The sequence below is a fragment of the Aphis gossypii genome, chromosome 2 (assembly GCF_020184175.1).
Source record: "Aphis gossypii isolate Hap1 chromosome 2, ASM2018417v2, whole genome shotgun sequence".
Taxonomy (NCBI): Eukaryota; Metazoa; Arthropoda; class Insecta; order Hemiptera; family Aphididae; genus Aphis; species Aphis gossypii.
Window position 1 is genome coordinate 33538664 of NC_065531.1, and position 16219 is coordinate 33554882.

Below are 16219 nucleotides of genomic sequence, written 5' to 3' on the forward strand. Positions count from 1 at the left end.
TTCACATTTACATTTTTTACAATAAAAATAACATACTTTGACTTTTTAGGAGTAATAATACAATATAAAATAATACCATATATTATAACCAGTCCATTCTCCTCAAAAAAAAGAAAAAAATAATTCTTGACCATTAATTCTAATATAAATAAAATAACATAGGCCGTATATTATTTGTACGTATCTTAATTGGACTAAATTGAAATTACAATATTAAGTAATCATTTATCAATTGTTATAAACTGTGATGAGTGCTATCAGACAATTGAACTAGCATTTTTCGGTTTAGATTATAATCATCAACTGATAAACGCAAAATTTAAACTTAGACTTAGTATTACTCTATCTTTATACAATAAGAAACGCAACACTACAGCACTAGCTAAACTATTGGTTGAAAATAGACATAATTTTAGTTGAATATAATGTGGAGGAAAATGGAAACCAACCTTTTTTTTTTTTGGTGGAGGAAAATGGACAGTGGTGGAAACGGTATCTCGTTTTTAGAGGAAAATGGAATCACCCGATTTAAGGTATACCTATAATAGTTTAATATAGTATTATATTTCTATGTTTCTGGTCTTGTAATTTATTAAAGTATACAATGCACTAACAATTAATATTATTTTGATATGGCCTTACAATGTGTTAATTTATTTATTTGGAATTTAAATTTATATACCGAGTATTGTTATTATTTTTATTGTTTATATTATTAGTAGATACTATAATATTATTTATAATTTTACAGTTTATTAGACAGTGTAATTTTTGTCAATGATTATTTACAGTGTAAGATATTGAGTTTATGAAAATAATTAAAAAAATACAATTATATATAATATGCGTGCAATTGAATTTATTCGTGCATTGTTTACAATTTATAGATCTTCCAGTAATATAAAATAATATAATATTATTATGTTTATATACCATTATTATTTATTATGATAAAATACATTTTAATAGTATTCTAATAATCTTAATTGCATCTATGAATAGGTTAGGTTGTTTAAGTTTTTGAAATTTCATCATATGCTCAATGCTCATATGACATATATTAATTTATTTTATGCAATACAATAACAATATTTAAATAAGTTATAGTAAATTCTATTGAATAAAGCTGAATATTATCATTTAGTATTTATTGTTGATAGTTATTGATAATCAAATAAATGTAACAGCTGTTAAGGTGAATTCATATATTTAGTTTTACAGAAATATACTATTTTATTTTGTTATAAATACATATTAACTATTGTCTACTCAGTATATTCATTTAATTATAATAACTATTAATAACTACTTACTAATTACTAGATGTTTATAAAATCACATCGACTTAATCGTCTTTAGTTATTCGTTGCTTAATAATTTTTATCTTTGTCAGTTCTTAAAATATACTATTAATTATTATTATTATTTATATTTAAATATAAAAAGAACAATCAGTTTTACTACTTTTTTTTTTTGATTTATTGATTTAATTTTGTTTTAAAAAAAAAGTTTTTTAACTGTAAGTCTTAGATGCTATTTAATTCTACAAGTTGAATTGCATTTCAATTTAAAAGTTATTACAACATTTAAATTCTCACATTAAGTATTATAATAGGCTATAAATCAATATAAAACTAATAAAATAAACAGGAGATTTTCTGAGAGTAGATATATGTATAGTTTAAAAACACATCTTAATTTATACAATAGTTTATCGAGATGATATTGGAATACAATTTCAATGAAAAAATAAATAAAATCGTATTATATAATATTGTAAAAATAACATGCCTATATATAATAAATTACCAAAAATAAAATAAATATTTAAGTCCACAAACTGTCATAATTGTTCATAAGTTATTATAATAATATTAAAATAAGAAATAGTACTAAAATAATTTTCATATACATAATATTATTGTTGTATTCAAGCAGTATAGTATTTTCGTTGTGGTATATTATAGTATTGTTGAACAATTATTATGCATCAATAATTATTATTACATTATATAATGTACATTATTTCTACATATAATTCTCTGTGAAGATTTGCCAAATCCTAACTTTATTGAAAACAACATATTATTTCATTATACACCAGTGAACACCCTTATTCATTAAATTACATTATATTACATACCTACTATTATTATTCTTAAATTATATAATTTATCATGTCTTTCATTTACACAATATAATGTTGTATATTTTTTTTTTTTAAATAAAAAAACTAATACTTATATTTCGACTGATCGAAGTAGCCAGAGCTACAAGAAATATAATGTTTAAGTATACAATCTCATAAATACCTATGAAAAATATAAGCCAATTAAATAATTACTCAACTATATTTTTTTTCATAACGACGTATAAACATTTTAAGTAAAAAAAATAACTAGTCATTAATATTAATTATTGAACCATTTCATAGTTTCAAACTATAATAAAATTGAATGTAGATATATTATGTCACATTTCATTGTATTAGTTTTAATGGTTGTATTTTCAAAAGTATTTTTTTTTTATATCTACTTAGGGTTAAAAATCAATTTTTTGCCAGTTCTTAACTAATTTAAATTGCACTGACGTTTGAATCAATAAATATTATTTAACTTTTCAATTTTCCGATACTAACGAATAGAGTTTGGATTAAATTTAATCAAGCTATCAAAAAATATCTTTTTTTAGAGAATTAATGCCCAATAGTGAGACCAATATTACTTTGCAATATTATTGGTACTTAACTAAACCTATGCGATTAATAGAAAAACGACTGTTTAATTTTTCAAATTGTTAACATTTATTTTACTTGATTAAACTAAGAATTAAATAAAAACAAAACACCAAACTTAGCATACATAATAAATAAAAAGTATAATAAAATATATCTTCAACTGATAAATTAGGTAGTTGTTTTTTTTTTTTTTAGTTTTTGTAGCACATCACATCCGATAATCGTTGAAGATAGATAAAAACGTTATCACATGCGAATATACTGTATTATAAAATGGTTGACATAATTTGTTACAATGGTTAAAATTTTGGTAAATATACTTAAAAACTGTTAAAACAAATGATGAAAATTATAAATGATGATAAATGATGAATTGTGTACTTAAATGAATACTTCTTAAGCATACAAAAAATAATGCAATGTATTGGAATCCGAAAACTAAATTTAAATTTAAAATTTAAACCAAAAGTTTATAGTTGATCAATATTATATAATAATAAAGCATACTTAAATCAAATTTAACTATAAAAATCCAAATATTACCATTTTTAGTAATGAAATTTATGCTTTAAGGTCCATTTGTGAATACAAATAGAAAAATATATGATAATACTGAGAAAACTTAATAAATGATTCCCACAATATCAAACATCCAATATCTTAATGTTAGTGTTTAAAAATAAATACATGATAAACTATAAATTTTATTAAATTTTTGAATAAAGACTAAAAAATAAAAAATAAATACATATATATATATATATCATAGTCAACTGTATAGTTTTCATAACTCATTGCACATATTGTATATTTTTTATTTAACCCTCATATTGTAATCTTAAACAATAACAAATTTATCAATGTATTTTTGTAAACACAGAAAACTCAAATAAATAATAGAATAAATTAAAATAAAATACAAAATTAATGAAAAAAAATAATAAATTATAATAAATTTAGTATCAAAATCTATTTAACATACCGAATTTTACATGGTTTTAAATCAAAAACCAAATAGTTTTAAAATATTTACCTATAATTTATATTATTTGAAATGAGGTGAACAATAAAATATATTTTTGTGAAACAAAAGTCATTTTGGTTCACTAATTACCAAATCAAACATTTTGAAATATTTATTTCTCTTTTGATTGTTATATTATTTATAGTTTAGTGAAATATAAATGATTTTAATTTATACGATGTAGTACTGACATTTTATAAATAAGAATTTGATGTTCACTGTTTATCTATAATCATCAATTTTCATTATTTTTCTTCGAGTGGAAATTAGGTACAATTTTAATTATTATATGAGAAAAGAACGTTTACTTGAAATCTATGAAAAACAAAAATGCAATTACACAGTTGAGTGATTTAGAATATTTCCGTTTAGAAACTTTTTTTTTATCATTTGTATTTGACAGCATAAACTGAAAAAACCATACCATTTTTGGCATAATACTTACTTTTTAAATTTAATTTAGAAAACTCCTTTGCGATTCGTCTCTTAACACAAAAAAAACTCGTATGCATTTTTAAAATAATGATTTAGTAAAATAAATATGTAACATAATATATTTTATTGTTTGGTTTTGAATAAAAGAATTTTATAACTTAAGTAACATAATACATTTAATATATTATTATTTAAAATCAAAATCAAAATATGAACGAAATAGATTTTATAATATAAAAATATTAGTTACTAACGATAATAATATTTATAGACAATATGTTTAAATGTTTAATACATAATTTGGGAAATCTTAGTACCTAATCTTAAAATATAACAATTATAAATAATGTCAAATTAAATTTATTAATACAAATATTCTACGTTGACTTTTATATAAAATTATTACTATTATAACAATATAACAAATTTAATCATGTGTAGGTCAATGAAAAAATAGATAAATATAAATTATTTCAACTACCTACTAATAAACAAAATCTGTCTTTTAGTGAGAATCAGTATTTGCACTTATACTCTCAGTTCAAATAACAAACTATATACTGACTTACCTATAAACCTTGTACCTACTATGAAATTTATTACACACTATCGCATGGACATTGTGTAGTTTTTCATTAAATCTTTTTCATTATTTATTTTTTAGGATACAAGTATACATTATAATGTCAACCTTAATGATAACACTAATATATATATAGTTTGATGTAAGTCCGTATATTCATTTTAATATACTTAGTTTGATTATAATCATCTAATATCTCTTAATTTGTATTCAATGTTAATTAGTTTAGAAATGACATTGGTAAATTGCTAATTTTTTTTATTATTATTTTAGTTATTTTTTACTTTCAAATTAGTTTGCACATAATTTTAGCCTATATTATAATACATAAGAATAATTATAAATTACATTCTATAAACTATAATATTTAACAATATAAATACAAAAAACTAAATATAAATGAACAGTAGCCATTTAAAAGAGGAAATTACTGAGGGGTGCAAGTATTTAGGTGAAGACATATTATTACATAAAACATCTGAATTAAGCTTCAGTAGCTTAAAGTTACTTAACACTACATCATGATAACATGAATCGTGATTTTTGAAATGTTGTGGTTAAATTGTTAACAGAATGAAGTAATTTAAATAATTGCGATGATTAACAAAACGTTAAATCGTAGCTGATTTAACATGGCATTTAATTAGGACTCAATTCTAATTTCTAATATATGTAATTTTTCTCGGTATTTAATAAAGATTTTAGTATAACTACTCAAAAACCACAAGATTCAGCAAATCACATAGGTAGCCAATTTTTTTTTGGTGAAATCACACTTCATTTTACCACAGTAGAGAGTTAATACGCCTTTAGAAAATTATTAGCAAACATGGTTCCTAAAAATAAAATATTGAGTTTCAGTTTATAACTTCGATTAATAGATATATTTGTAATAGTTCCATGAGCTCCAAAACATTTTTATGATATGATATAATATGTAAAAAAATATAATACATATTATACTCTTAAACGTTAATTTATTATACGGAATGCTCATATTCTACAATTAATACATCAGTATGTGTAATGTATATTATTTTAAATAAATTAAATTTAAATATTTCCTGTTTCTGTGTTATTATGCATGAATTAGTTAATATAAAGTTTAAATTAGTAAAAATATCAGAGTAAGGTATAAATACCTATGGATTACAAATAACAAATTGTATATTGCTTGTATTTAAAAAGTATAAAATATTATTTTAGATTTAAGTAATTAAAAATGCTATTATCCTAGTTTTTAGTACTATTTTTTATTAAGATGCATTCAATATGATTTATTTTTATTTTTCGTACACTTTGTAACTTTAATTAAAATAATAGGAAACAACATGCTTGAATAGATAAAAAAAATATCCATAATTCATTACTATCAATCTATGTAAAAGTTAATTGGTCCATTTAAATCCATAAAGATTTTAATTTAAAGCCTCCTGACTTACCTTCTTTCTATTGACTTATAAGCCTCTTACCTTTCTTTGCAAAAATGTTTAAAAGACTAATCCTAAAAAGAATCCTTCCATGCATTTACTCCAATAATATACTACCTAACACTCAATTTAGTTTTTGAATTTCTCGCTTTAAAATATACCAGCTGCATAGATTAGTTGATGCTCTGAAGAAAAACATATTGTTCTTGCTTGTTTCTTGACGTATCACAAGTATTTGACAGAGCTTGGTAAGATAGGCTACTGTATAAATTAAAACTTTTTCTTTCAAGAACATCATAATGTTTGCTGATTAAATAATACCTTGCCAAGCATCACTTCAATGGTAGGTTTGGCTTGGCTCTTAATTTTCAAGTATTTTTTCTTCAATCCTATATAATATATATACTACTGATAAAGTTATCTCTCGAACTACAACTGTTTTTGAATGATAATTATATCAATATACGAAGCCCCGGTTACTGATTCTCTAAATATTCAAAATCACCTTTGCATAATGTCTAACTTGTACGATAAATGATGAGTTAAAGTTAACCAAGCAAAATCCCTACACACTACCTTCACTCTTCGTCTTGTTTCCTGTTCAAAAGTCTCCTTAACTAATATCGTTCTCTATCCTCCCATTCAGTTAAGTTAAGTATCTAGGGTTAACGTCTAACCAACATTCCACACAAAAAAAAATCGCCTTAAATGTACGTCTCCGGTTGCTTAAAACATTAATAAACATAATAAATTTAACACTAAGCTACTCATTTACAAATCTTTAATTAAAGCGATGTGGACATATGGCTCCCAACTCTAGGGTAATACCAAAATATCCAACTTAAACAAAATTCAAACATTTCAAAATAAAATCTTACATCCAATCACCAATGTCCCTTATATTTAAAATATCGATCTACATGTATATCTAAAAATTAAAACTATTGATTATTAAAAAGCTTTAACTTATTATAAACAATTTTTTAATAGGCTTTCCTTCCAACACAACCCCTTGATATATGATTTAGCCACTCATACAATTCTCGGAAATCTCTCAGGACTTCTGAAAAAAATTGGTGTAGAACACTTCATAACGATTAATAATAATAACCAACAACAACGGAAAAAAGATATAAATATATATTGATAGATATTTATGTATGTATAGATAGTGCTACTACTAGATGGGTTTTTTCTTCACATTTTCATGTTATTTTTCTTATAGAAGATAATAATTATTTATATTGCGCAGCTGAGCACAGATTTTATATTATTTTCCAATACAAATTAAAAAAATAAAAAGAAGTTTTAAATGTATTAGTTATTAATTATTCTATTAAAGTTTTTATTTATTTATTTTTTTAATATAAGATAATAAATAATACATTATGATTTATTTTATCTATTTTTTATATTCTAGGCCATATTTTAATTTTTAGTACACATGTTTTGATTTTCAAATATCACATGGTATGTATACATAATATAACATACAATACTTAAGTCCTATTCTAGCTGTAAAAATCTAATAACCTTTAATATTATATTAAGTTTAAAATATAGAACATAATATTGCCTTTATTATAGATAAAGTATATTAATTTATATTCATGACATTTTGACTTAACATTTTTAACATAATATTTATCGCTAATGTAACGCTGAATTCGGATACGAGATTTATACGGAACATTACCTTATTAGGGAAATGGACGCACGTAAAATATCTGAAAATAATGCCATGGATTGTAAGATTTTGGAATTTATAATATGTTTGAACCATATTTACACAAACCATAAGCTCCCAAAGCATGTACAGTGTACACCGAATTGTATTCTGTCATAACAAAATAGACGTAGAACGTATATTCTCGAAATTTATAAATAAAAACAATTCTTTATTAAAATACTATAATTATTTATTAGAAATCGTAAGAAAAACAAGTGTTAAGATAATTATAATGTATATATTATTATTATGCATTCCTTCTTTTATACATCTTCATCATCATATAGATGAAAATATAGCTCTTACACGAAGAACGATTATGTGATACAGATTATTATAATTAGAATATAATTGGAAAATAATTTATAACAAAAATACTTGTTTCATGAATACCGCATTTGAAATATATAACAGCCTTTACATAGGTAATAAATTGTATATACCATAACATATTCAGCATACAAATTGTGTATAATGCATATATCATAATATACAATAACCAATACACACAACTATACCGCTAAAACGTACGAAAAATGTATATACTCAACTAGACATGTGCATAAGCAATGGAAATGACATTTTCAAAATACTATAGATACAAATGTAACATCAATAAAGGAAACATAATCTTATATAATATCATATTATAACTAAGACTCAATTCATGCAAATCATGCAAAAAAAATTGCAACACTCGCAATACGGTATTATACGGTATAAGTCACTAGACAAATCCGTGTGAATGTTCGATCGATTCAAAACACTGTGCAATAAAACACAGCGGGAATAATATTTTCATAACACGATATAAATACGACGTGAAAACAGTGATATAGCTTACTCAATTGGATGCTGCACTCAACACCACACGCCGATGTGTTGGTCTGACGCCGCAATATCTAACCACAGTCTATACAATACACCAAGTTCACTACACAAGTCATATTCAAGACGCCATCACTATTCGTACAAAAGTTTTTTTTTTTTTCCAGTGAATCGTATTTCATTATATTATTGCATTGATCTAAACACTTGAAATGGTTTTACATTGGTATATTTATTTCATTTCCTAAAATATAAATTCTATAACACTACCTAAATAACAGCAATACAGCTTTTATCTATCTTACACTTACCTGAGTGTTAGGTATACGAATACGTTTTCTAACCATTATCTAGTACTGGTGCAGTGAAATTGTAATATTGAATTTACAAGTCCGGTTGGTTTACTAACACGATCCGGATGTAAGAGAACCTAACACTTAAAAATTTTCAAAAATCAGCTTTATGCTGATATCCGACAATAACAGCATTCTGGTGTCTAATAATATTTTGAAATTATTGATGAAGTACATATAATTTGTATTACCTATTATAGTAACGTTAAAATAATGAAAATTAAATACAATAATTAAACAAAAGATTAATATCGCGTAGATACCTAATTTTGTATAGTTCAAAAAAAAAAAAAAATATAATAATATAATAATAATAATAATAAGTAAATGACAATATGACATTTACCAATTAGTAAATAATGTTTAAACTTTTGGTATATGGGTGGTTCGTATAAAATAAATTAGATTATATTTATATAAAAACTTCAAATTCTTGATAAGAATAATGATAAAAACAAAGAGATAAATGATTTTCTATTTTTCAACAAAATGTATTATAATTTCGTTCTAATATATAAGTAAACAAAAACTTACGTGTTGATAATACATTCATGTGCTCGACGAATATAAAATATTATCATTGTAATAACTTGTTTTATTTTTATTTGATTCTACTTAGAAGAAAATCAAGTCAGCATTTACCCAAATTCAATTTTCAAAGACATTCTTGTGTCTAACATTCAATTAAAATCATGTTTAAATTAATTACACAAACTTGAAATTACTTATTAAGTGCAGGTTTAATAACAAAGTGAACTTACATTTGTAGTACTTTCATTTATGATTATATTTGGAATTGTTCCAGGTATGGTTTTAAGTTAAAATGAAAATGTAATTCATGATAGATACTATACAAATGTAAAATTAACTAGATTTATTTTCAGTATAAACATAGATACTCTTATTATGAAAATAAAATATCACTGAATATGGTATCTTCTAATCAAGTATAAATATTATAATTTCAACTGCATTTAAACTAAACTTTTACAAAAATAATAAATATTAAATTCGTAGTATTGTTAATTTAATATTATATATTTTTAGTACAAATAGTTTAGACGATTAGGATATTCTCATCTTTAGTAGAGCAATTAAGAGTTTAGATAGTCATCTCTGAAAAATTTGAGTAATTTTAGGAATACACAATTAGGTAAAAGACATTTTTTTATGAATATTTTTTTTTGGTTGGAGAAATAAAGCTAAAAATAAAGGATGGACTAAGCAACTAGTCTACTTTACAATAGGTTTCAAGTTGTACCTCGTCATTGGAAAGTAAGTAACTAAAATTTACATTGAATTTAAAATCAATGATAAATATTAATTCATATAAAAATGACTCTAAGCAAAGATGGTCTATTGGCTGTCATTATTAAATACATTTTTATATGTATATATTATATTAAATTGCTATAAAAGCAATTTTTTTTTACTATTGGTAATACAGTAAATTGAATTATTTTTTTTCGAAAACATTGCATCATAAAATGCTATTGCGTATGTAAATATAATATATATATTTAAAAAGAAATCTTCGTTACGCATGTTCTCTGAAAATACTCTGATTATCTTGATTTTTTTAAATTAAATAGTACATCTTGAAGCAAAATTAAAGCCTATTTATAGTTTTATAAGTTAATGAAAAATTGAGTTATATAATAACAATTACATACATACATACTATTTTTTTTTTATATTATTTATCTACACACGTTACCGTAAATGTTGACATTATGCAACCAATTCGATCAAGGTTCTACTTTATACAGGCAACGAAATGTACGAAGATATCCGTTGATCTTAGAACCCTCAATCTAATGGTCTGGCAGTTTTTTTAATGATAGAGTATATCACGGTGAAGGATTAAAGCCTATTTTTGATTCTATAAGTTAAATTATAATTTATTGAGTAATAAATTTTTAAATAATCGGCAAATACGAATATCTATAGATATAGTAGCAAAAGGTCATTCATTTACCAAATAAAAATTATTACTAATTAATATTTAACCTACAACGTTGGAATTTGGCAGGTTAGTTGTTTAAAAGTAGGAAACGTCAACTAAGAAAGGGTTTTGCAAAATGTGCATTATAAAGTGGAGCTTATTCAGAGATTTATTGATTCCTGGAAAATTATCGTTATGTGGTTTATAAAGGGTATAGCTATTGATTAACGAAAACAAAATAAATAATAAAATTTGATAAATATTGTAGACCTTTATTTTATATTTTATCAAAGCTGTAAATTTAACGGCTTAACATGTAAGGTTAATTCAAATATACTTTTCTCTATATTTGTCTTTATTGATTTAACATTTAATAGAAAAGTAAAAGTTTTAAATATTTTAACCGTTATTGCTGGTGACGTACACTTAAAAATTCTTTGCTTTCTTATTCAGTTACATTCAAAAAGAAATGCATATATATTTTTTTTTCACGGGTAACAACAAATAATTCAGCTTTTAATAAATATACATTTTTTTGTTGATTTATGTTACTTTAGTAATAGAGATGAAAAAAAAAACACAAATTAATTATTATTATAAATTAGTCAGAAAATATCATTTATATCTCAAATCACCAAACTAAAAATATTGTTTATCCAGACGTGACACATTAAATGTAAGCATTAGGTAACCAAATTTAATAAAGATGTATTTTGTATGTGCAACAAACTGCACGAGCATAGCTTGTAAAATTATATACGTTAAAAGTTTCAAATATCCTTGAATACAATTTTTAAAATACAACAAAATAATTAATATCGTTATTCTATATTTATTTATTTTTATTCAAAATAAAATATCTATACATAAAAAAAAAAAAAAACTTTTGTTCTATATAAAACCAAAATAAAACTTATAAAAAAAGTCAAAATAAAATTTTAAAATTCTAAAAATCAGAGTATGAACAAATTCATTATTAAAAAAAGAAGCAAGTGAACGTGCTTGATGAGTCACTCTATATGGCGCTCTCAATTAAGCTTCATAATGATTTATAAAAAATCATGCAAACGCATTCGCGTTAGGATTTTAAATTTATAAGATTAATATATAAATATATAATATACCAAACAAAAAAAAAAATACGGTATTGTCAAGCAGTTTATTTAAAACTCTACGAATTCAAATAACTTATTATTCCTAGTAAAGTTTTTTATTCAAATAAATAAAAATTAATCTTAAACATAATTTCTGCGAATAATATTAATATTTTTTTTTAACGCAGTGTCTGGTTTTTATATACCTTAATACCTACCTAAAATATAATTATTTATAACAATTATTAAATTTTATAAAGATAACTTATAAGACTTCAAATAGGGATATAAAGCAGCAATAGTTTCACAGTTGCATAATAATTATGTAAAACAAAATATATTATATTGTATATAACTTAATGTAAAATTAAGATAGAGAAATAACAAAAGAAATCAACTAAAAAATATTAAAGGTACAATATAAATTTTTGTTTGTACATATTATTTTACATTACTTAATGAATTAGTAAATAAAATATCATATTTATAAATATACTAATCTTAATGCTATAAGTATTATAAATTATTTTACGTGCCCAAGTCAAATAATTCAATAATGTACCTATATTTAATAGTTTTACTACCAATACAATATGTTAAAACTTTTAATCATTTTATAAATTGTAATGGTTACTCTTAGAATCATCTGGGAATATCAAAAAATAATATTTTTCACGTTAAATGTAAAAACATTACTCTTTTTATTTTAGAAAAACATTAATTTTAAACGTGTAGTATAAAATACATACACGAATACTCGATACATGTATTATAATCAATAATAATATCGAACATAATTTTTAGTTAGTCCCAGATGTAAAAATGTATATATTATTATTTTAATATTAGTGTTTGAAAAAAATATATATTTTTGTAGGTTTAATTTATTTAACAGGTATATGACAAAATATAACAAGGAACTGGATCTTAACTGAAAACAACAATTTAGAATAAAATATGTTGCACATAATATATTATATTATAATGTTTTATAATTTTATTATATACGTGTAGAATATAATATGTTAAACATATTTGTATAACAGTATAAAACATTGAAATAATACAATTAAATACTAATAATTTAAAATTTAAATATTATTGCTATGTAAACAGAGATTGTATTTATATGGAATTACCATATTCACTATAATCCTCTATAAATTACATCCTTGAATAGTAATTTTTATTTACAATACAATTTATAAAATTTTCAGATCCTATCTATTGTGATGAAATTGTGAAACCTTTTGGCAATGAATACACAGTTGTATTGATATGTATTCCCTAGAGTTTCTCAACTTCCACACATACCTATGTAGTTTTCTTTAGAATCGGTTCAGACTTCACAGACAGCCAAATATTTATTTTACACGTTTATTTTGCTAAGAATTATTCTGGAATTTAATATAGAATAACTTTTCAAACTTATGATTTATATTTTTGTATGTTATTATCGTAGTAGTGTCTTAATTATTTAAACCATTTAAATAGTTTTTAATAACTTTATATAACTCTAATAAACAATAACTTTTTTTTAGTTTTATTTGAGTATTTTTATACATACATATAACTAATAAATCTTAAAAAAACATAAACATTTTTTTTTTAATTTTTGTTTAAAGCCCAAACTTAAAAGCAATTAGATTTTTTAATTAATGAATAAAAATATTATTTAAAAATACTTTAAACTTCTTCATTCTATTATATTTTATTCACACACGAAATCATTTTCAAAAAATTGTACGTACCTGTTTATTTATACTATTCTAGAGAAAATTAGTATTCATTCAGAAGTAAATAAAAATTAAAAATAATAATAATTACATATTAATAATAAACAAATTAAATGTTTTCATGAATAAAAATTTTAATCTACTGTATTAATAATTAATACATTGGCTGACAAATCGTAATCACCCTAAATAATCTGTCATATACTACGATTCATCATTGACTATAAATTTAACACATATAATATAGTGACTTACTTTTCGTAAGATACAATTTAAATAAGATACAAGATACAATCGACAGCATACAGATTGGTTTCTATAATATTATAGGTAATTATATGTATTTTTTTTTTTATTAGGTATCAAGTATTGATCTATATTGTGTAATAAACATATAATATTTTATATAATAATATATAAAATATTATCTATCAATTGATGTTATTTTTTCTGTAAGATATTACCTTATGTTGAACACTATATTCTTTGATAATAATTTTATATTTATATTTATAATTGTTACACAATAGTTTATAAAATATACAAATATAATTTGATAAATTATTTTGACTTTGAGTAAAAATATAATTTAGCATTACTTCAAAATAACAGGAACATACTATTTTAACTTAAACTAATTGAAGAGGTATTTTTTGTAAATTAAAAATTTTGAATTTTTGAATGTTATTTTATTCATAACGTATTGTTTCAAGTTCTAAATAGCACATGAATTCTATATAAGAGAAGTTAGAAGTTAGAAATTACTTAAGAGTTAGGGTTGAAATACATAATTTATATTCTATAATGCTTAACAAACTATAGCAATGTAGAATATAATATTATATACAAAGAGTAAAATCTACTATTTTTATAATTCTATTTTATGAAAAAATATAATAGAAATATGCAAATTTTTGAATTACAAAAATGTATAAATTTCGTGAAATGTTATTATGTTAGGAAATTTTTAAAAATGTAAATTTAAAATTTAAACTATTTTTGATTTATTATTTACAACATCCATAAGATGGTATTTAATTAAACAACCGATTATAGTTGTTTTTTGTAAATATATATTTAAATTCAATTGCGATTTTCTTAATTTTATAATGAAATAATGTATATTTAATGCTACATATGAAAATAAAAAAAAAATGTATTATATATTAAGTTGAATCATATGTTTCAGCCAATAGCGAGATTGTTTTAAAAATGTATAATAATACTATTTAGTTATATGATTTTAAATTTCAGAAAAAAATTAATTCACTTTATTTATCAAACAATTGCATTAGATTATAAAAATTAAAATGGAATAGTATGATAATTTTTAGATTTGTATTTATTAATTTATTAGAACTACTCACAATTATTTAAAAATCATATATTCGATTCATAGCGAACAGTATGTTAACTATCAAATAATTTATTATTAAATTCACAAATATTGTTTTTATTATAAAAGATATATAGATTTTACTTCGTCCCAAGTATTGTAAAAATTGTCACACTCCAAAATAAATAAATAAATAAATATGAAACTAAAAAAAAAAGTTTCGTAGGTATTTATTCAACACTTAGAAATATTAGGACGCTTTAATTCTAACATTTAATCAAGACTATATACTATATAAGACATTTTACTATCGTTCATAGTATTTTCGAAGATATAAGAACATATATAAGCCATTATATTAACTCAATAGTTTTCATCATTTCACCTAGGATCGTATTTTATAAAATACGATGCAATGATAAAACATAGAACATTCAGTTTGATATTATCAAAACAACGCATGTGAACATCGTACGTGACTATAGGTCAGTCATGAAAACTTATCATAAAAATAAAATCCTTCGAGCCAAACATTTATGATTTGTAGATATTACTACCTATATACGTATTATTAAACGTGTATCTTACAACTTAAACTATAATGTCTTGTATTTTATTTTATTATATTTTTTAATTTAAATATTATTAAATAATATTTTGTTTTAGTAACTGAAATTTAGCAAAACTAATAAGATTATATATAAAAATTAATGTTCGTGTATTTGAATTGTACATGATAAAATATTTATAAATAAAGTTCAAAACATTTAGTAAATGAATATAATCAAGCATTAAAATAATAGTATGTTAATACAATTTAAGTATTGGCCATTTCTACTAAATAATTTGTAAAAAAAAAATGTTAGCTTCTAATTTTTCTTTAGCAATAAATTTATTTAAATGAACATTACAATTTTCAAATGAATTTAATGAGAATATTTTTTTTAAATTATTAACTGTTTACTGTATATAATGATTTTCCTATGATG

General features: G+C 22.0%; 1 protein-coding gene and 1 long non-coding RNA gene across 5 annotated transcripts in view; one reads left to right on the forward strand and one right to left on the reverse strand.

The window, feature by feature from the left end:
* The window catches only part of LOC114129912 (limbic system-associated membrane protein-like), a 188243-nt gene that overhangs the window by 66362 nt on the left and 105662 nt on the right, over nt 1-16219 (forward strand). The gene's annotated exons all lie outside the window — the stretch shown is intronic.
* On the reverse strand, nt 6511-9339 carry LOC126550155 (uncharacterized). Of its 3 annotated transcripts, none has more exons than XR_007604197.1 (3): nt 9078-9339; nt 8783-9010; nt 6511-6598 (listed from the first exon to the last, which is right to left on the reverse strand). It is a non-coding gene; the product is annotated as an uncharacterized LOC126550155 (long non-coding RNA). The 3 variants fall into 3 exon arrangements; XR_007604199.1 differs by lacking the exon at nt 6511-6598 and adding an exon at nt 7957-8046; XR_007604198.1 differs by lacking the exon at nt 6511-6598 and adding an exon at nt 8555-8704.